General features: G+C 39.1%; 1 long non-coding RNA gene across 1 annotated transcript in view; it reads left to right on the forward strand.

Moving 5' to 3' along the window:
- LOC110744019 overlaps window positions 1-22,813 on the forward strand; it is a 63,052-nt gene that overhangs the window by 1,089 nt on the left and 39,150 nt on the right. Inside the window, exons 2-3 of the long non-coding RNA XR_002524037.2 lie at window positions 5,661-5,761; window positions 7,663-7,777. This is a non-coding gene — a long non-coding RNA (uncharacterized LOC110744019). The remainder of the gene's footprint in view (window positions 1-5,660; window positions 5,762-7,662; window positions 7,778-22,813) is intronic.

Consider the following 22,813-nt stretch of genomic DNA (forward strand, 5'->3'; position numbering starts at 1 on the left):
ACAAGGGAGAAAGTCCAGGCACAGGTGAGAGAGAGATAAATTGATTTCAAGCACCACACCAAGCTTAAAGACTTGCATTAAGGTTACAGGTAGAGGTAACTTTTGTTACCAAAGTTAGCTTTGGTAACTAAAAGGGCCGAGAGAGGGAAGCTGATGAACAGAAACATTTTTAGGAGGAGGCAATGAAAGTTCAAGTTTCTCATCTCAGAGCCTTCATCTGCTAACAGAAGGAAAGATCAAGCATTTTTGCCAATAGTGCTTTCTGAGTAAGAGATTGTCATGGAAGTCAAAGGAAAATCAATGACCAGGAATGAGAGTGTTATCTATGTATGACACAGGTGCGTGACACCAAGGAGGCTCCCATCAGGAAAGGCAGTGGCTAGTGAAGAGTGCTCTTTCTAGATGTTTGGATGGGGTTAACTTGATAATGACAAGGGATAACTTCATCTACTTTTTAGTTTTAGTGGAGTAATAAGCACGTGACAGCGCTAAGTTCATAGAACCTGAATTGAATTCAGTATCTCACACACGGCCAACATCCAGAAACACTCAAAAAAATGTGCAGTTAATAAATGTTGAATTTTTATATTATTTAAATTTGACTTGTCTCTAATTTTACTATCTTTACTAACTACCAACTAGATGCTAAAGTCTGAAAAATCTCTGTGCTACGATCTTTTATCTACATTATCCTAGACTCTGTAGCTGAACTGAGAGGTTTCCTGAGTTCTCCTGTCATAGGGTTAGTAAGCGTCATATCCAGGATTCAAACCATTTTCATGTCTCCAAAAAGCATATATGTTCTCTCTAGCATGAGGATACTACAGTGTTAATTTTTACGATTAGTGCACTGTCTTATATTGTTAGTACTTAACAACTTCTCTTCAGTGAACTTGAAGCTCTTTTTCAGGTTTGTTTTCACTCTTTCCCTACCCTCACCCCAACTTTAATTTCCTGCGTATCTGGCAAGAACTGACCATGAATTTATTACTGGTATTAAGAATCATACTGTGTCAGCATGGGGATCTCTCTCTCAGCTTATCAAAAGAAAACAACCTTTATTTCTAATGCTGAGGAAAGATTGGGATGGTAAAAAGAGAAGTAAGGAAAACTGTGGAGGGAGAAAAGAGGTAAGAATAATAGAGAGATGTGAGGATGCTTGAGAAAGGAGAGAGGGAAAATTAAGGAGTTGGGAAAAGGCCAAGTGCATGTATGGGGAAGAGGAAGATGTGGAAGGGGAGAGAGGAGTGGAGGAGAGGTAAGAAAAGGAGTGGACCAGGGTCAAGGACAAGTGGGAAGGGGAGTGAAGGATTTTCAACTGAGTACAGCAACTTCATTCCCATCACTGTATATTTTTGCTGCTTAGGAACCCAAGCCGACCAGGTCTGTGAAGATAGGAGACAGTCTGTTGGACGCTTAATGATTTATAACAAGTACACAAGAATGCCATTAAAAACTAATTCATCACCAGCAGGCTAAATGATTTGCAAACATCTGCTCTGCAACAGGACCCTCATGGGAAGAGAATTTCCAAGGGTTGAAAAGTTCTTCTAATGTAGCTATTGCATATGGGAGTTAAGACATAGACACCCGCATTTGGGTCACCAGCTTTCCATCCAAAGTGATTAATTAGAGTGATGCTTAAATGTCTCCTTCTGACCTGCCTCATTTGTGTGCTGGAACTCTCTCTAAAAGCTGGTTACCCTCCAGAGTGATTGCGGATTAAGACATGACAGTCCTCTACCCCAGAGGTTCCTTGTCTGAGATGACTAAGTTTCTTAGAAATGGTAGGTGTCCACCTTTAAATCTGCTGACTTGACCTTCTATCAGACAGCAAATCCCAACATGAGTGAATTCTCAGGCTAAATATGTTCACTTTTTCTTGCCTTGAACTTGACAGTGGCTCACATTCTTCTAGAACTGGCTGTGGGTCCCTTCCCCATCCTTCATGCAATTTCAAACAATCCTTAAATTTATCATTCTAGGTAAAAAATCTACAGCAAAGGATATATATATGTATACACACACACACATATACACACACACATACACACACACACACACACACACACACACATATATATATATATATTGCCCTATATACACTGTGGTTACCTCTGAGTTAAGCTTTGGCCACGTTAGGTAGTTTTCAATATGCTTATGGTTTCCCATCTGTTATGTGTTGAATTGTGTTCTTCAAGAAGATGTACTGAAGTTCTAACCTCTAGTACCTCAGAAGGTGACTTTATTTAGAAATAGGGTTATCGCAGATGTAATTAGTTAAGATGAGGTAATATTGGAGCAGGGTGGGTCTCTAATTTAATACGATTGATACCCTTATAGAAAGAGGAGGAGGAGAGAGACACAAAGGAAGGAGATGGATAGGCCATGATGAAGGCTGACCTTGGAGTGATGATGCATGTACAAGCCAAGGAACACCAGGGATTACCAGTAGATGTCAGAAGCTGGAAGAGGCAAGGAAGGATTATTCCGCATGGGATTTAGAAGTGGTATTCATCTGTGAAGACCTTGATTTTGGAATTCTAGCCTCCAGAGCTGTCACGTAATATATTTCTGTTGTTTTAAGCCACCAAGTTTGTGGTGCTTTGATAGGACAGCCCTGGGAAACTGGATCTCTCTCCTTCTTTGCTTTAAGGCACTTTTAACCTCATGGGAGCCTGCTCAACCAAGTAGAAGCATACCATGAAAATGTCAGGGACTGTGAGGGGAACTCCTCAGTCGTTGAGTGATGAGAGCCAACAGACAGATTTCCTAACCAACCCATCATTTGGTGGGACAATTCTGAAGTGGGCTCCACAGTTCTCAGAGGGTTCCCAGAGGAATTGAACTCCGGGAAGAAGGTGACGGTGGCATAAACCAAGGTGGTAGCAGTTGAGGTAGGGGGAGTTACTATCAACTGAGATGACTGAAGGGAGGTAGTTTTGCCTGTTAGTTTTTGTTAAGCACAGTTGGATTGGGTAACTTTGTTTCAATATTGTGTAGATTAAAGATTTGTACAAGTTCTTTGCCACTCCTTCCTTCCATCAAGAGCAGTGTAAGCCTCCTCCTGCATGGACTTTGCACTTGGCCTTTGACTTGTTCTGGCCAATGGGACATCAGTAAATTTGACACAAGCAGAGGCTTTATAAATGTGTCTGCATTAGGACTGTCTCTGAGATTGCCATGTAAGAAAACTGGATCACCTAGTGGCAGATGAGACGCCCAGGAAGGAGAACAAAGATGTCCCAGCTGACAGCCAGCACCAAATGTCAGATACGTGAGTGAAGCCAATTTGAATATTTCAGCTTCTGCTAAACTCTACTGACTAGCCCCTTGAGTAAGCCCAACCACTTAGATAAACAAAATCAGCAGAAGAACTTCTAAGTCAACCCACAGAATTGCTATATATATTGAGTTGTTTTAAGTCACTACGTTTTGATGTGATCTGTTATGCAGAAATACATAATTACACAAATACCCAGCAATCTTGTGGGAGGCTATCACTAGAAACCTCCCTGAGTTTCACACTTTGCAGCCTCTGCCACAGGTAGACGTGGTCCTGCAATTAGCTCATACTTCTGGAATGAAAATCTGTTTTCCTCTTATTTTGGATGGTCTCTGTGTACCCTTCAAGGGTCATCTTTTACCTCATAGTGTTCCTGAAGCCTTCTGTTGAAAATACGGCCTGTAGATATTCTGACGATTACTGAGATTTGCTGTAAGTAAATGAAATTCAGCTAGATCAGAGCAGTTAAGCAGATTAAAAATAGTTACAATCAACCTCTCCATTTTACAGATGACAACACTGAGTCTCATAGAGGTGATATGACTTGCCCAGAGCCATATTGATCAGTCCATGGCAGTACAGTTAAGAGTTTGAGATTGAATCCTGCCCTACTCATTTTTGAGCTGTGTGTCCTTGAGCTAGTTTCTTAAATTCCCTGTGCTTTAGTTTCTTAATTTTTAAAATGATATAAGAACAAGTAACTTTGTTACAGGTTTTTATACTTCATGAGACACTTATAATGCTTAGCACAGTGAATGGCAGATGATGAATGCTTAAAAAAAGTTATTAATAATTTATTGAGTGCCAGGTGCTAGTCTAGGTGCTGGTGGCAGAAAAAAAACAATAAAACAGACAAAGTCCTTACCTCCATGTAGCTTATATTCTAGTAGAAGACATACTATCCATTAAAAAAGCAAACACATATATGATATGATATCAGGTACTATATAAAAGATAAGGACATTGGAAAAATAAGAGTTGGAATAATGAGTATGTTATCTGGATAGGTTGGTTCCAGAAAGTCTCTTTGAGGAGACGACACAGACAGGAATGGTAGGCATTGTCATCATCATCATTGTCATCATTATGATCACCATCCTTCTCCTCCTCATCATCACAGCTGGTATTAACACAGGCTTTTGAAGGCCAAGATGACATTCTTTTAGCAACATCATGCTGCCTCCCAGTGACTGAGTAGAAAGGGAGAATTTACGAGCAAACAAAGAAACAAATGAAACAAGCTAAACGATACAGCTACACTCTCCTCTCTCACACAGAATTCAGGAAAAAGCTGCAAAAGTAGGTCAGTAAATACAAATCCTCTTTTCAGATTATATAAAATATTAATGCTTGGAAAAGTGACCGTTTTGATTCCTCCAGCCATCCAGCATGATGGTAACTTGCGAATGCCACTCTGGATGTTTTTCCTTCCTGGCTGCACATATGTGTGGTCTCTAAGGGCAGAAGTCACTGAAGAACAATCAACCAGGACAGCACAGGGGTTATGCATGCAGGATATGAAACCAGAGAGAATGAAATTTAATCTCAGTTCTACCACTTCCTAGGTGTATGGCTTTGGGCAAGGAAATAAATTGCTGAAATGTGAGCTCCATGAAGGCAGATCCTGCTCACCTGAATGGCACGGTACTCAAACCAGGGGTGATGGTGAATACATCAGTGCTTCAGTGACTGAATTGATTTACCTCATGCCTCCAAAGTTCAATTCACACCTTTAAAAAATGGGAATAATAATATGCACATCAGGTTTTTGTGAATTAAATGTGACAATCACCATAGAACATTTAGCACAGTGCCTGGCACATAGAAAGCTATCAATAAATGGTAGCTTTATTATTCAATGTTTGTAGAATGAAAGCAATTTTGAGTGAATGAAGACTGCTAGTGGAAGAGCATGAACAGGAGGGCTAAAGCTAAGAAGATCTTTATAAATAAGTATAAAATAAAATGTAGACCATGGTCAAGGTGCCTCAGTCTAAGGTTTTTGAGAAATATTTCTAGAATATTTAGGTGAAAATGGAAGTTCAGACTCAGATGGTATTTAGGGAGCATCACTTGAGTTTCCTTGAGCATGGCAGGAACTGTGCTACCTGTGTCCACATCTAAAATTTCATTAAAAAGATCATAGTAACCCAATTGGATGGGGATCACTATAGTCCGATTTATAAATCTGATAGAGGACAGAGTTGGGGATTGAACCCAGTCTTTAACTTGGAAGATGTGAAGGTGTATTCCTTTCTACAGTAGACCAGTTTCACACCAATCTTTCAGGATGAATGTCATATCATGGATTTAGCCAGGACCTGTGGTGTCTTCACTCTGTTCTGAGTTCTTCTATTAACAACTTACCCCTTAGGTTTTCTCACTCATCAAGTAGAAAAAAAAAGAGTGATGTTGTCTGCCTGCTGCCCAGAACTCTTCAGAGAACTGTACAAAAATAATAAAGCATTTATAAAGGTAAAGACAAAAACTTAATATTTTTTTTTAAAAGTAGAGTTAATGATGCATGTGTCTTACGATTTTTAAAGAAGTATTGCAAGGCAATGTTTGTAATCACCTTATTCCCCAACTCAAAGCATATTGTGCATACAAATTTAAGGCTTCTTAGCACCTGCCATTCATTTTCAATAAGTTAAATGCTCATGAACAATCAATAAATTTTTATATAGGCTTTGCAATTGCTAGAGGGCATTAGTACCCATTTTCTATTTGTAATTCATAAAATCTTGTGAAATCATTGTAATTATTTCCATGAGCAAGTGAGGAAATCAAGACGGAGAGAGGTAAAACGACTTTACCAAAGTCCCAGGTTAAGCGACCTTTAGGGTTCAGTTACAGCTTTTCCAGCTCTTGACATGACAAGTGCCATCTTCACTGTGCTGCCCCATCAGCCTCTGTTAGGTTCAAGAGTCTTAATTAGGATAATTATTGGTAATGTCTTTTTACATGATTTCATTTGCTATATTGTCCCCTAGCATAGATTTTGAATGCAGATATGAGGACCAATGGCTTCTTTTTATTTGTTGAAAAAAATATTTAAGGAAAATAGGCTATAAATTTCTTAAGGGCATGTTGATCTCAATACATAATGAAATTATAGGGCTTTGCAAAGATATGATTGGTAAGTGGACTATGAAGGATTTGGAAAACTTAATCAATGGTGATAGTAACTTAGTTGCTGGGATAATTCTTTGCTTATTGGGAATTAGGAGAAATTGTTCTGAACACAAAGTAAGAAGTGGGCACTGGAAGATCTTTAGCTTCCCTCACTTTCTCACCCTGCTCTGTGCCCTGGGAAGCTGACTCCAAAGGATGGCTTCAACCTCACTCCCTCTCCCTCCTGCTGAGGTTGGATTTAGCCAATGGAAGCACGCGCAGGAGATGGTAAGGGTGAGGGAATAGAATCTGAGGTCTTTATTCTCCTAGGGTCTAGTTGATAGTGGGGTGTTATTGCTTAAGGCTACCTCTCCTATGGAGTCCTTCCCTACAGCTATAGGTCAGCTATAGCTCTCTTTCTAGGTCCAATAACTACTTTCTCACTGCTTCCCCTTTAGGCCTAACGAGATACCACTCCTGTACCTGTTGTCACTAGTCCAGAATGTTTTATCATTCTTTGCTGGCTTTCCTTAACCCTGACTATACCTTTTTAGTAGTTATGGCATTAAGCATTTCTCCATTCCCCCTGTTGAGCACAGCAGCTGCCTCCTGCTAAGAAAAGTGATGATGATTTACAGGAGATGTGAGACTGCCTTGCCTCAATTATATATGCTTTGACCTCAAAAAGCACCCCCCCACACCCAATTAAGGTGAATGGACAATGTGAATTAGAAGCACATGACAAATAGTAGAGCTTGATCCATTCATTTGAATGCATCCATGATGGACTGAAGTGTCTACATGAGGCAAAGCTTTCGTCAACCAGGCTCAGTTAAAATGACAGCAGGAAGAATGTCCACAAGGACTTTAGCTCCCAAGCTGCTCATATCTGTCAGTGACTATCAACTATCTTGGGACCCAGTGCTCTTCAGTCTAAAAGCACAGGAAGTTAGAGGAAATTATAAATAATCCTTGAAAGTAGAAAGGCAGCCAAGGATTTGGTTACATAACAATTGAAAACAGAGTCAGGGATAACATTCATGGCTACTCCTATTTTACAAATCTTTATTTTTTACATATATTCTCGGCTATATATTATTTTATATGTAATAAAATACTTTTTGTTATGATTTCAATAAATATTAGAGAGGTTAAAAAAAAAAAAACCCATCCATTAGTTAGCTTCTATAGTGCTTTAGTAATATGTCAACTGGGCCAGGAGGAACTGCGTTTTCCAGAATCCTCTTTGCTGTATGTTTCAGGTAAGGGCCACAAGAGAGATTCTTGTGTGAGATTTGGAGGCAAGTTGATCATTCATTTTAGTTTGCCTGGACAAAACGATTTCCCTGGACATGGGACTATCAGCGCTAAAACCAGGTCAGTCTCAGGCAAACAGGAACTGTTGGTAAACCTGTTGGAGAGTGAAAATGAAGCAGCAGCTCACACAGGTAGTCACTTACCTGCTGGCTCACCTTCATGGCATGGGGCAGTGGTGTGGGACTGTGACTACCTCCTTCTGCTACTCCATCTCCTCCTGCTCCACCTCCTCCTGCTGCTCCACCTCCTCCTGCTGGCTCCTTCAGCTTCTCCAACCCCTGGGCCAGGCATGCCTTTAGTTCCCCGAGAGAGGGTGTCCGCCTCTCCTCCGGACACTCACAACATCAAGATCTGCCAGTTCACTCTGCGCGGGTCCTGCACGTCCTTGCTCTGGCCCACTTTACACACACTTTCTCTTCCTGAAGGAACTGCCTGCTCTGTGCAACTCAGGCTTCAAAATTAGATGCCAAAACAGCAGCATTACCAGAACACCATGTCAAATTTTTACAGTAAATCCATCTCTCTCTCTCTCTCTCTCTTTCTGTCTAGGCATCATACACATATCTTTGGGTTCTGCTTCTCTGACTGAACCCTGATTCCAGTTTCATTTCCTAAGTTTGAGGAATTCATAAGTTTACTTAGGAAAAAGCCTTACATTTGGGCCCTCGCAACCATAGAACGAGAATCATTTCTCACCTTTTGGCCACTGCAGAGACATGCTTTGGCCTGAAAAGCACTTGTCTACCAGACATTTACAATAACGTCATAGCAGGTGATTCTAGGAGGGTAAAGAGGTAGAATCCAGAATAACTGACTCTGCTGATGAAAATGTGGTGTTTCCAAAATATCTACAGACCTAAATCTTTATTGTGAATAGCAAGATCCCTTAAGAGCTTGCCTGTCTCTGTCTGTGCACTTTATCCCTCACCACTTTTGTTCTCACTTTATGCTCCAGTGACACAGAAGGAATTGCTAGTCCTTCTATGTCTGTGACTAACTCTCTGGGTGATCTTAGGCAACAAGCAAACACCAAACAAAAACCCCTCTAGCCTTGAGTTGCAGTATCTGTTATAAAATAAATCATACAAATCACGTATAACTCAGGCCTTCTGTCTTCTTGTGTTATTTTCTTCTGCCATGACTACCTGCAAAACCCCTTAATGCCTGTGAATTCACCTCCTCTGTTAAGTCCCTTTGATGTTTTCAGGCACATTCAGGGGCAGATTTTTCTAAGCTACCTCAGAGGAATTCCTATTTTTTCTTCTATCATTAGTACTAGTTAACAAGAAGAAGAATAATAGTATTAATACAATTATACTATGGAGCTATAATAACTAAAACAGCATGGGACTGGGATAAAAACAGACACAGAGACCAATGGCATCAAATAGAGAATCTAGAAAAAACTCCATACGTCTAAGTAAACCCTTTTCCAACAAAGGTGCCAAGAACATACATTGAAAAAATGGCAGTCTCTTCAATAAATGGTAATGGGAAAACTGGATATCTTTATGCTGAAGAATGAAACTAAATTCTTATCTCACACCATATAAAAAATAAAATCAAAATGGGTTAAACACTTAAATCTAATACCTCAAACTATAAAACTACTAAGAGAAAACACTGAAGAAACTCTCCAGGACATTGGACTTGGTGAAGATTTCTTGAATAATACCCCACAAATACAGGCAGCCAAAGCAAAATGGACAAATGGGATTACAAATTGAAAAGCTTCTGCAAAGCAAAGGAAACAATCAACAAAGTGAAGACACAACTGGCAGAATGGGAAAACATATTTGCAAACTACACATCTGACAAAAGATAAACAACCAAAATATATGAGGAGCTCAAATAACCCTATAGAAAAAAATGTAATCCAATTAAAAATGGGCATAATACCTGAAGAGACATTTCTCAAAAGAAGCTCTAAAATGGCAAACAGGTATATCAAAAAGTGTTCAACATAATTGATCATCATAGAAATGAAAATCAAATGTACAATGAGATTTTGTCTCACTCCAGTTAAATCAGCTTTTATCCGAAAGACAGGCAATAAGTAAATGCTGATGAGGATATGGAGAAAAGGGAGCCCTCTTACACTGTTATTGGGAATGTAATTAGTACAACACTATGGAGAACAGTTTGTAGGTTCCTGAAAAGACTGAAAATAGAGCTACCATATGATCTAAGAGTTCCACTGCTGGGTATCTACCCAAAAGAAAGGAAATCAGTGTATCAGAAGGATATCTGCATTCTCATGTTTATTGCAGCACTATTCACAATAGCCAAGATTTGGAAGCAAACTAAGTGTCCATCAGCATATGAATGGATAAAGAAAACGTGGTGCATATATACAATGGAGCACTATCCAGCCATTAAAAGAGTATAGCTGAGATTGTTTGTAATACAAAGGATAAATGCTTGATGGGATGGATACCTCATTTACTCTGATGTGTTTATTACGTATATTTTATATTCCTGTATCAAAATATCTCATGTACCCCATATACATGTATGTGTGCATATATCTATATCTATATCCATATCTACTGGGTACCCACAATAGAATGATGATTACAAGAATCTAGGAAGAGTAAACAGAAGGAAGTCCCAAAATATCTTATGTTCTTCACAAATATATAATACTATAATATCTAGTACCCACAAAAATTAAGACTAAACAATTTTTAAAAAAGAATAGTAACAATAATAAAGTAGGACAAGTAATTACTATTTATTTTTAGGAACTGGGATAAACTCCTTACCCATATTATCTCATCCAAATCCCCACAAGTCCTAAGGCATGTAGGGTGGTCACCAACATTTTACAGATAAGGAGTATTGAGGCTCAGAGAAGTTAACTAATATGTCTAAGGCCTCAGAGGCTAGTAAGTGCATGCCTGGGATCTGAATACATTCTGACTTCAGAGCTCCAGGTGACACCTCGGCAATCAATTGTGGGTTATGCTGGTCACACTATATTTTAGTTGTCTGTTTACGTATCTTCACCTCATCTAGTTGGTAAGTTTCTAGAAGGTGAGGCAGGAACATGAATATCTAGTTTTGTTTCTCCAGCCTTTAATATTGTGCTTGGCATGGGTAAGTGCTGAATAAAATTTTGCAGAGAAATACATGGATACAAAGATGGGTGGATAGACAACTGGAAGTGGCCTGAGAGATCTTCTTGTCCCTCTTGATGTGCCCAAGGTAATCCAGCTTGGCAGAGCCGGCCTGAGAAGCCACATTTCTGGCTTCCATTTCTGGGTCTTTGACATCAGAGTGCAGCCTGGCATCCCTCAGCAAAGCAGGAAACACACGAAGTCTGTAGACAACACAACATCTGAAGACTGAAAATAAAAAAAAAAAAAAAAAAAGGTGGGGGTGGGTATTCTGGTACTTTTCCATTTCCATTTAATATTTTAAGGCACAAACAATTTCTATTCTTACACATAATGCAAAAATATATGCTGACTTTGATAATTAAGCTACTGCTTTTAGCTGTGTGCTATATAAAAATACAAGAAGAAACACACATGCTGGGATTTTCCATTTTTCCTTCATTGTCGTGTCTTACTGAAACTTGGAAATCAAATTATCTGCCTTTTCTATCAAACAGCAAAACATTTGTCCAATTAATCTCTGCCTTAAATTTTGTTTTTCTTAGTCTAAATCCATGTATTATGCATCATTCAAATCCTGAAAATGCAATAAAAGTAGAGACTAAAGTGTATTTCAACCCCCATTGATCAACATAATGATTCTAAATGTATTGAATATAAAATAAATGTACTAATTTTGCTTACTTTTCATTTTTTACTGACAAATAGAGAAAAGCCACAGTGCCTCAAGGGAACTGAAACTTTGCAGTTTTCTGCACTTGAAACATATAATGAGTTTCAGCCAGCGATTCCACACTGCCTGGCTAGGAAAACCACTCAGTCCCTGTCCTCTGTGTCTGGATTTGCAAGTAACCATGTCGGTACCAGGGACCCAGGCCCAGCCAATTAAGTGCTAGTGATAGAGAGCCTGTGTCTCTTGGTTTGCTCCCCAAACATATTATTTTTACCACTATCTTTGATGTTACAGAAAACACCTCGTTAACCAACTGTTGGATGGATTGCTGGGCATGCAATTTGTTAGAAAAGAATGCTGTACTTGGAGTTATAACACTTGTGTTCTAGAATTTGCTCTGCTACTAAATAACTGTGTGACATTGAAAAAGTCATTTATTTTTACAGTAACCTCATGTTTGCTCTCACAATAAAAGTGCACAGAGATATTAAAACTTTAGAAAAATAGAGTTTGTTTCTTTTTAAATCAAGGGAACTAGGCTACCCAAGTATTTCTCACACTTCTGGGGTCCACAAATCTACTGGGATTGGGAGACATATTCTTGGGGTCATCGACTATTTTGTGAGAAATTTTAATTTTTTGTTTTTATTTAGATGAATATGGACAGTTAAAAGTGATAGCTTAGTCATTTCCATGACTAATCACCAACTTCTTCCTATAATTCAGTCCCAGCATTGGCATTTGTATTAACTACCTCAAGTGTAAACCTTAACTGTGAAAGTTTAAATTTTATTGTTATATTTCTCTTAGGGATCCACAAGAGATCTTAAATTTGAGAATCAATGAATTAGTAAGCATGTCTTACTCTAAGGTTTGGTGATTTTCTAAGATAATTGAGAATGGCTGATTTCATTCATTTATGTTTATCCCATGTTTCATTGCATACCCATAGCAAGCCAGAGACTATTCTAGCCACCAAGGTAACCACAGTGAAGGAGGGTCTACCTAAGTTTCTGGAATCCCACAACTTGCTTGGGGAGATACACCTATCCGTAGAGAGTTATTGGACATGTGATTTTAAATTTAAAACACCCTTAAACTACAATATGATAAATCAATCTGTATACCTAGCATCACTTAGACTGTAATTAACCTTTGGCCCATTCATTCTAAATTCACAGTGATCTATTCAGGGTCTGAGTGACTTGAGCAATTTCCTTATCCACATTCAAAGATTGTCATGAGAATGAAATTAGATATTCTGGGTACAGTGGTCTTGAAAACAATAGGTTTTATATTTCCTTGAAGGCAGGAACAACTTGCAGCAACTATGTTTATTTATTAGGTTATCTTTTTATAAAAGGACTTAAGGTCGTTTATAACCAAAGCCATGTACCAATATAGAATTTTAAAAACACGAAAGGAAAAAAGAAGGAGGAGCATTTGTCCAGTCCATTAGTAAATTAGGATATAATGTATTGTAAAGTGCCTTAACCTTGGAGACCTACAACTTGGGTTTAATCGCAGCTTCAGTACTTCCACCTTGATGACTTAAAGCATGCTTCCTCACCTCTCTAAGCCTCAGGTTTTTTTTTTTTGTTTTTTTTTTTTTTTTTTTTTACCTGAAAATTAATCTAAATATTTCTACTTGGGAACTTATGAGGATAAAATGATACACACACACACACACACACACACACACATATATAACCTCAAAGAGAGACTTCTATTTTCTGGTTTCATCTGTAAAGAGTTTGGAAATTGCCAACCCATTTTAACAATGAGTAAAAAGTTGAACAGAATGAAAATGCAACAACTCAACAACTCTTCTCAGATCTGTAAGACACGTGAGAATACAGGAAAAACCACTGCCCCCAAGATTGGAGGAACAGACTGGTGGATACAGGGAGTCACCACTTACTGGAGCAGAAACTCACGAGCAGAAACCTCTGCAGGAATGAGTGCTGGGGTAGGAAGACCTGGACCTTAATTGATGAATTGCCAGAGGCTCATTGTGGACAAGTCTAAGAGTTAAAATCTCCAAGAGGGCTCAGTCATAGAGGGATTCCACACCTTTGTGAGTTTTTACATCCAGGAACTTTCATAGGTTCTCACGGTAAACATCAGAGAAAAATTCGTTTGTGCTTCCAGCAGAGGGAGAGGAAAAGGAACCATTTGGAAACATGTCAGTGCACTCTGTTCTTAATGAAGCCTGCCCACAGGACAAACTAGTTAACTAGTGCCTACCCTGACCTAGGTGAAGAGAAATACCCAACTCTAACCCACTGTAACCATCTTATCCCTTCTGCGGAGGAGAACATAAGTGAATAGTATTGTTAAGCTCACAGTCTGGAGATATAGGCTCACTAACAGTCTGAGACCTTATCATAGGATTATACACTCCCCTTTCCCCCTTACTTTACCACCACTTTACTACAGACCTACTTACAGCAATTCCTTGTACCCAATACAACATGTCCACGTGTAAGGAACAAATTACAAGGCATACTAAAAGGTAAAAGCACAATTTGAAGAGAGACAGTAAGCTTAAAACAGTGATGCATAATATGCAGAGGGCTCTGATTGCTAAAGCAGACAGCATGCAAGAACAAGTGAACAATCTTAGCAGAGAGACAAAACTCCTAAGACGGAAACAAAAGAAATGCTAATGATCAAAAATACTCATGCAAAAATGAAAGATGCCTTTGATTGGCTCATTAATCAACTGGACATAGCTGAGGAAAGAATCTCTCAGCTTGAAAATGTCTCAGTAGAAACCTCCAAAATGAAAAAACAGAGAACAAAGACTGAAACAACAAAAACAAAAAACAAAAAACAAAATATCTAAGGAATGTGAGACAACTACAGAAAAGTAGCATCTGAGTAATAGACATGCCAGAAGGAAGAGAAAGACAAGAAGAAACAAAAGAAAAATTATTTGAAAAGTTGATGATTCAGAATTATCCTCAAATAGGTGTCAAACACCAAACCACAGATTCTGGAAGCTCAGAGAGCACCAAGCAGTATCAATGTCAAAAAAAAAAAACCCCTACATATTATTTATAGACATATTTTGAAAACACAGAAAAATCAAAGATAAAGTCTGGAAAGGAGCCAGAGAAAAAACATTGTACTTAGAGAGGAAAAAGGATAAGAATTACAACTGGCTTCTCAGAAACTATGCAAGCAAGAAGAGGATGGAGTGAAACATTTAAAGTGTTGAGACGAAAGCCGCCAATCAAGAATTATGTACCCTTTGAATTGATACTTCAAAAGTGTAAAAGAAATACAGACTTTCTAAGATGAAAATTGAAGACATTTCTTTCCAGTAGACCTGCTTTGCAAGAAAAAAAAAGTTCTTTAGAGAAAAGGAAAATAATATAGGTTACAAACTTGGATCTAGATAAAGAAAAAAGAGCATCAAAAAAAGCATAAGTGAAGGTAAAATAAAAACTGTAATTATTTTTATTCTTAATTGGTCTAACAGAAAATAATTTGTTCAAAATAATAAGTGTAATAATTTATTCAAATATGTACACATATACACATATATATAGACATGTATGTGTGCTTAGATATAAGTTAAATGAATGACAGCAATGGTCCATGAATGGGAGGAAATAATTAGGATTATTTTGTTATCATAAGGCACCCACACTTTCCATGAAGAGGTATAGGGCTATTAGAAAGTGAACTAGGATTAGTTGTAAATGTATATCACAAACTCTAAGGCAACCACTAAAACAAGTGAAGAAAAATATAGCTGATGTGCTAAGAAATGAGAGAAAATTGGAATCATATAAAATGCACAATTACAACCACAAAAGGCAGGAAACTGTAGTGCATAACTTTCACAAATAACGTTTGTCTTTTTATTGTTCCTGGCCTTAGAGATTGTACTTTTCTGGGTTGACCCTTTGTATCCTATCTTGCTCATACTCTTCACTCGGATCCATAGACCTCTGCTAGTCCAGAACCCTTCATGGGCTTGCTCCAATCTCTGCTAGATAAGATGAAACACTTAGAATTATGAAGGGGTAAGAATGAATCAGTGAGTGAAGTAATAAATGAATACACATATGAATGTCTTTATTTTACACATGGGAAAATGATGCATCCTTGGTGTTCGTGTCAGACGGTGGTCAGACAAGGATTCAATCCAGAGACTCCAGTACCCTTTCCCCTGGTCCTAGCCTCCTTTCCTTCCCCCAGCCTCCGAGGGTCTCACAGAACTTCTCTGACCTAGAGACTATGCCTGCTCTACTCTCTTGACCGCCGAAACCCTCTCTAAGCATGGAGCGTATCTCTTGCTCACATTGGCTTTGGAATGTGACATATTTCCCCAACTTTCCCACTTCCTTCTCTATCTGCTACTATTTTCAAAACCAAGGTAAGAGATTACTTTTGATGAAAGGCTCTCCGTAATAATCCATATGTGTAAAAATACAAGATCAACGGCATGGTTCCTATCCCTTTAGGAGTGCGGGTAAAAGTTCTTGAATCTCACAGAGTTCTCATCATTGTTGTCCCTGGATGATATTCCTGGCTTTTCCTTTTATGTTTTCTAGAGTTTCCATTGGAATTTTCTTCTCATATGCTAGAATAAATGTATTCATAAGCCTTCTCCCTTCTCTAGGTTGTGGTGAACATTTCTGCCATGACATTTGCTTAGAAGGTAAAATGCTAGCTAAATAGCTGGGCATTTTCTGTGTGCCTGTCTACTTTAGAAATAATTCCATATATTCTTTAAAAAATATAAGCCTAGTAGAGTAAGACTTGATTTAATGCCAATCAGTTTTAGCTGATACATTTCTTTTAACTAATATTTTTGTTTCTTTCTCATAAGCCAGCATGGAGGAGTAAAAAATGTTTGCATAATTATGTGGCAAAGCAAGGCTGAGCCCAAAGGAGATATTTAAACATCCTATTTAGCCCACTCAGTCTCTGACTGTTTGGCTAAGGTAATTCTTAGGCTTATAGACTCTATCCAGGCTTTGCTTGCAGCTTAGAGGAAATTTGGTTGTATGAAGTGTGTGGCCATATGACCTTGTGGTTGTTTAGGAAAGGAGTCATACAATGTCCTCTAGGCTTTACTACCTGTGGTAGACAGAATGCTTCCCCGAATATGTCCATGCTCTAATCCCTGAATCCTGTGAATATGTCACAATACATGACAAAGCGACTTTGCTGTTGTAATCAAGGTTATGCACCACACAGCAGGGAGACTGTTCTGGATTATTTGGGGAAACTCAATCTAATCACATGAGCACCAAAATGCAGAGCATTTTTTCCAGTTGTAATATAAGAGATGTATAAGAAGTCAGAGGAATTCAAAGCCTGAGAAGGACTCAACCCCCATTGCTGGAGTAGGGCACATGGAAGGTATGAGAAGGGATGCAGGCAACTTCTGGGAGCAAAGACTGGCCTTGACTGGCAGCCAGCAGGGAAATGAGGACCTCAGTCCTGAAACCACAAGGAACTGAATTGGGCCAATAACCTGAATAAGATTGGAAGTAGATTGATCATCAGAGTCTCCAGGAAGGGAAACAGCCATGTTGACATGTTGATTTTCACCTTTTGAGACCCTAAGCAGAAGTCTTAGCTCGGCCATGAGGTATCCAGACCTCTAAAGAGCTGTGAAATCATAAGTGGATGTTGTTTTAGACACTGCATTTATGATAATTTGTTATGGCAGTAATAGAAAACCAGCATGCTTTCTTGCAATAGGACAATTTGCTCCAATATCTGCAGGCTACTGTACCAGTTTCCATGTGCCCCCCCCCATCCCACTGCCCACATAGAAGCCGGTGATCATGGCTATTTTCTCTTGGCCATGCAAACAATCCTAACCTTCCTTGAGGATATTGAAGGCTCTGCATCAATAGGTAGGAAGTCAGTTCAAGAAAGTACCAAAGAGAAAAAACACCTTTATGTTTCAGAAGATACAGCTCCACAACCCACCTAATTGCCATATGTATATGAGGGGCCAGGAAAAAGTAGTAGCAGGAACATTTAAGAAGAAAATGTGTGTGTGTGTATGTGTGTGTGTGTGTGTGCATTAAGAAGAAAATGTGTGTATGTGTATTTGTGTTGGGACCACAGAAGCCATGCTGGGATGTTAAGGAAAGCTCTCTAATGGAATTGACTTCTAAGATGAGATCTAAATCTTGAGACCTAAAAATAGAGAGCTGGGGAAGAGAATTCCCAGCAGAAAGAATGGCAAGGCAAAGACTGGAAGGGAGAGTGAGACGTGGCTGAGGACTGGAGCAAGGTGGAAGTGCCTAGGCACTGAGGGCCGCTAGAGCCTTCAGACTTTATCAGAAGAAGAATACGACACCAGCTGAGCATTTTGTGATTAGAGCGAAGTGATCAGGCGTGTGTTTTAGAACGATTATTCTGATGACAAAGACAGGCTACAGGAGAGAGAGAGTGAGTGAAATGAGGAAGGATCATCATCTTTAGAGGATGTTTAAAGAAGGAGGGTTTGTCTCCAAAAGGTGTTATTACAACTGGGAAAGCTCCATTACTGTCATCATTACGGGGCACTCAGGCCCCATCTTCCTACAGGAGAGGTGGTGTGGGATGAATTGCTTTGGCTAAAGCTCATGTCAAAACTTGAGCAGCAGAAGGTGTTCATTTTGTTTTCTTTTCTCCAAGACAAAGAGAAGGAAAAGCAGAAGAGAAAAACAAGAAAACAGATCTTGAATCGCCCTCCATCTCCTCACCCCAAAGGGATGCTTTTCATTCTTGTAGATTCATTTCTTGGCTTATCCAACTGCCTAAATTAATTGTATGTTCTTACAGTCATACTGTATGCAATTTTCCATCTCACTTTGGGAACACAACATGTTAACTTTTTCATGTTGCTGTAGCACCATTGAAAGATGGTTTCTAATGCCTACCTAATATTCCCCTGGACAGATGCTCAATTGTTTTAACAAATAGTTCTCTTTCTGTTGGACATTATGTTCCTCCCAGAGTTTTTGCTCTTCTTTATAAATAACACCTTCAGGACATAGCATGTACTATTTTGGGGGATGTTTCTTTAGACTAGATTTCTTCCAGTGTTATTCCTGGGTTGCAAACTAGAAATGTTTTTAGCTCCAGATGCCTATTGCTAAATTGCCTAGAAGAGACTTATTGCAAAAGTCATTCTCGTGGTCCATCACTGGGGATCACAGGGGAATCAGGAAAATGGATTAACTGTTACTGAGCGCCCACCATCTACCAGGCTTTGTGGTCCTTAGTTCACTGTATGGTTACAAAAACACCCTGAGGTGTTTTTGTTTTTTTTTTATGTTTTACTTCATGCAGGAAACTTTAAGTGTTTTAAGTTCTTTAGCTCATGTAATCATCAAAGGAGCTGAATGAAGAAGATGCTCAGTTTTTCCTACAGATTAGGAAAACTGAGGTATCAAGAAATTAAATAACTTCTCAAATCAAGTACTTAAAAAATAGCAGGGCTTACATTTGAACTCGGATCTAGCTGACTTCATAGTCCTCAATCTTCACCACTACACTGCTAAGCAATATATCCTCCCTTCTTGTTTATCATGAGGCTCATATTTGCGGAAGAGTCAAGAGATATCAGCAGTAAAAATATCCTAAAAATTGAAGAGTGGAGGATGTGGTAAGTAAGAGCCCTGAGCACCAGTTACCACTCTTTTTGTCAAGTCACAATTCCTATCTGTTGCCCTGCCTGGATTAATAGATATCAGGGTCACTGTCTGTTGTTTATAAAATCTATCCAAAAAGTAAATTTCGTGGGAGGTCCATACATCTGGACTGGGAACAATTTCAACAGCATCCGTCTGAAAAAGGCCTCCCTGTAAACCCTGGCAGACTGGCTTCTGTGGATTAGTGCAGATGACTGGGCATAAGGACATCTATTAGCGCTGGGAATCTTCAGCCTGAGAGGCTGGTGGAGAGTCATGGTGAGTCTGTGGAGGAAAAGGAACATGAACATTTTTAGCTTGGGGTGGGAACGGTGTGAAAATGGCAAGTGCACATAATTACATTGTGACTGGAGTTTGCACTGAATTCAGGCTTTGGAGGATGCAAAGGGTGCTATGTAATCCATCTGCTGCTGTTTAGCTTGCCAGAAAAAAAGTATGCACAGAAGGCGAGAGAAGGGAAAACCACAGGGACTTGAGATAAATAACCTCCTGTTGCTGTTTTGCCTGATGTCATGACACTCTGGAAAAGACTAAGCTCTTGTCTTAGGAAAATATAGTAAGTTTGTAATGATGAAAGCTTATTTACTTATATATCTGTCTAATTGCTTTGCTTGTATTAAAAGTTTGTCTCTCCAATATACTAGAGGGATAAAATCTTCTTCCTGCTTTAATCCAGTGCACTTCAACAAAGAGATTGAGCATCTATTCAGTCACTTTTGCTATGTGCTGGGGACCTGGGTATAAATACAACTGAGCGATAGGTGCAGTAATTTGAGTATGACCAGGGACCAGAGGGACAATTAACCCTTTCTAGGGCAGGAAAAGAAGAAAGAGATTAAGTAAACTCTCAACAAGGTTACAGAAATAGACTTTGAAGCCTTCACAGAGACTTTCCAGGGAGGCAAGGAGACCACAACATTTCAGGCAGAAGAAATAGCCTACAGGAAGGCATGACTTGTTTGAAAAATTGCAAGCCCTTTGGGGTGTTACAGTCTAAAATGTGAAGCAGTGATAGTGGGAGTCTGGAAAAGACAAGAATGGGCAATGGGAGAGAAGATGGGCTGAGAAGAGGAATGGGAGATGAGTTGTTTTTGCAGGCAAGAGTCATGGTATGACTCTTAAAGAAGCTGTTTGACCACATAGCACCAACCACCCAGTACTAATAGTGCTGTGACCTAGAAGAAGCATGCACTAATCCATTAGGTTCAAGCCCAGAGAAAGTACTCTCTAGACACTTTGCCAATGCTAGGCAAATTATTTCAGCTCTTCGAGCCTCATTTTTTTTTTTTCGTCTTTTAGCTAACATCATTAGTATATATCTCACAGGGTTGTTCGGGAAGGCTAAAAAAAAAAAAAAAAAAAAAATCCAGTGGTATGAAAGAACCCAGTAACATTCCTGGCACGTAAATATTAATGTCTTCCCTGGCATTCAGTGGATGCTCAGTAAATTTGAACTGAAAATAATTTCATTAGACAAATAGAAACAAAACCAAGATTATCATGATTATTAATAAATAATGGGAAAATATTATTGAAGAAGAATGTGTGCTATGGAAGGGAAGGGAATGGATGGCAGAGGGAGACAAGGCAGAAGAGTGGTGGGAAAGAGAGAGAAAGAAATGGAAGACACATTTTTCACGGCAAGTAATGTTGATTCAAAACAAAACAGAGCTTTACCTGGACTCTATGCAGAGAAACCTGGTTAATAGAGACCCAGTCGAGCAGGTGTCCTTTGTGAAGCGACCCTCCTGGATGCCAGAGAACCACTCAGAGCCTCTGTCACAGGTTCCTGTGTTCATTCTTTTTCTCTGGCCCCCTGAGTCAGGGAGCAATAATTCTTTCTAAGCTGGGTCCTGAACGTTCAGTTAATTTAGATCTATTGAGTTTACAGGGATTACCTTGCTTCCTTTGTAGTAAATAAAGCCATAAACAGCTGGTGAAATTGATAAATGGCTCCAGGCGAGCCGCGGCATTTAATCAATGACAAAAGCTGTGCATTGGGTACAGTGTAGAAGACAGAAGCCCAGGACCAGGACCACAGTCATAGGGCAGCACAGACAGCAGACTGAAAAGCAGCAGGAGCTTCAGCCAGTACCAGGTTCTACTTGCCCAGTATGGATCGTGGTCTCATGCATTCATTTTCTTTTCATTTGGCTTGGGATAATTATTTGAATTCCTGTTTGGAAAACAGATTACATAGAAGGCATGAAGGGAAATGCAAATAGATAAAATAAAAAAGCCATATTGAACCCCAAATAAATCACAGTAGTTTAATTTTTTCATGTGTGTATCTTGTCACTGTTGGCATATATGTATAGTATGTATCATGTTTGCCTTTTTTTTTTCTTTTTTTTTTTTGTTTTATTTGAGACCGAGTCTTGCTCTGTTACCAGGCTGGAGTGCAGTGGCATGATCTCGGTTCACTGCAACCTCCGACTCTCAGGTTGAAGTGAATCTCCTGCCTTAGCCTCCCTAGTAGCTGGGACTACAGGCATGTGCCACCATACCCAGCTAATATTTTTGTATTTTTAGTAGAGATGGGGTTTCACCCTGTTGGCCAGGCTGGTCTTGAACTCCTGACCTCAAGTGATCCACTGGCCCTGGCCTCCCAAAGTGCTATGATTATAGGCGTGAGCCACCATGCCCAGACTATGTTTGCATTTTAATTTTGCTCCCTAACAACTCATTCTCCTCAAGTCATCAGAAAGATTGCCTTAACATGTAAATGTGGTCACACTCTGCACTGCTTATATCCTGCAGGAGCTTATTTGGGGTCTTCAAGAGAAAGTCTCAAATGCTCACCAGGCCCCTGCCTTGCACGGTCGGGCCATCCTCGTCTCTCTGACTTCCTCTTCCGGCAACCTCCAACTTACTAGATTCCTTCCACTTCCAGTTCTCAACCACCCACTGTGTTTTCTGTTCGTGCTCGACTTTAATCTGGCTTTATCCTCTGTCTCAAACATGTTTCTTTCACCTATTTATTGCTTGAAGAACACATTCTACATGTGTCAAAGTGTTCTTCCTTGCTCCAGTATAAACTAGATTCTTCTAATCAGGTTATATCTGAATATTTATACTTTTCTACTTCTGCTTCATTGCAATGATTACAGTTTGGGGATTTTTGTTTCATGACCTTCTTGCCCACAGACTGTAACTTGCTCATAGACTGTAAGTTTCTTGAAAGTGGAGAACATGTATATATTCACCACTGTATATGCAGTTTCTGGCTGAGTGCTCACACCTTTCTTGAATTTTTACTGATGACTGAATTTAACTATAAAGATACCATTTTATGATCTGCCCTTTTCAGTTAACATTACATCATAAACAATGATGTTTTTGATTAGTTGCTCACTATTCCATCAAATAGACATCTTATTGCACTCTGTCATCCCCTTCTAGTTGGGTAATTGAGCATAGTCCAGTGTTGTGGTTTTTTTTTTTTTTTTTTCTTGTGCTTATAAATAATGCTTACTTTACCATGGCTGATATATTTAAAAATTATTTCCAGGAAAATGAATTAAGTTCAATGAAGTATTTTTTTTTCTCAAACAGAAACATAGTTATTAAAGTACTTGTCACAGAGCATACTGAGAATTCCTACTTGGAGGACACACAAGTGAGATCT

This window comes from Papio anubis, chromosome 8 (assembly GCF_008728515.1).
Source record: "Papio anubis isolate 15944 chromosome 8, Panubis1.0, whole genome shotgun sequence".
In the NCBI taxonomy this organism is placed as follows: Eukaryota; Metazoa; Chordata; class Mammalia; order Primates; family Cercopithecidae; genus Papio; species Papio anubis.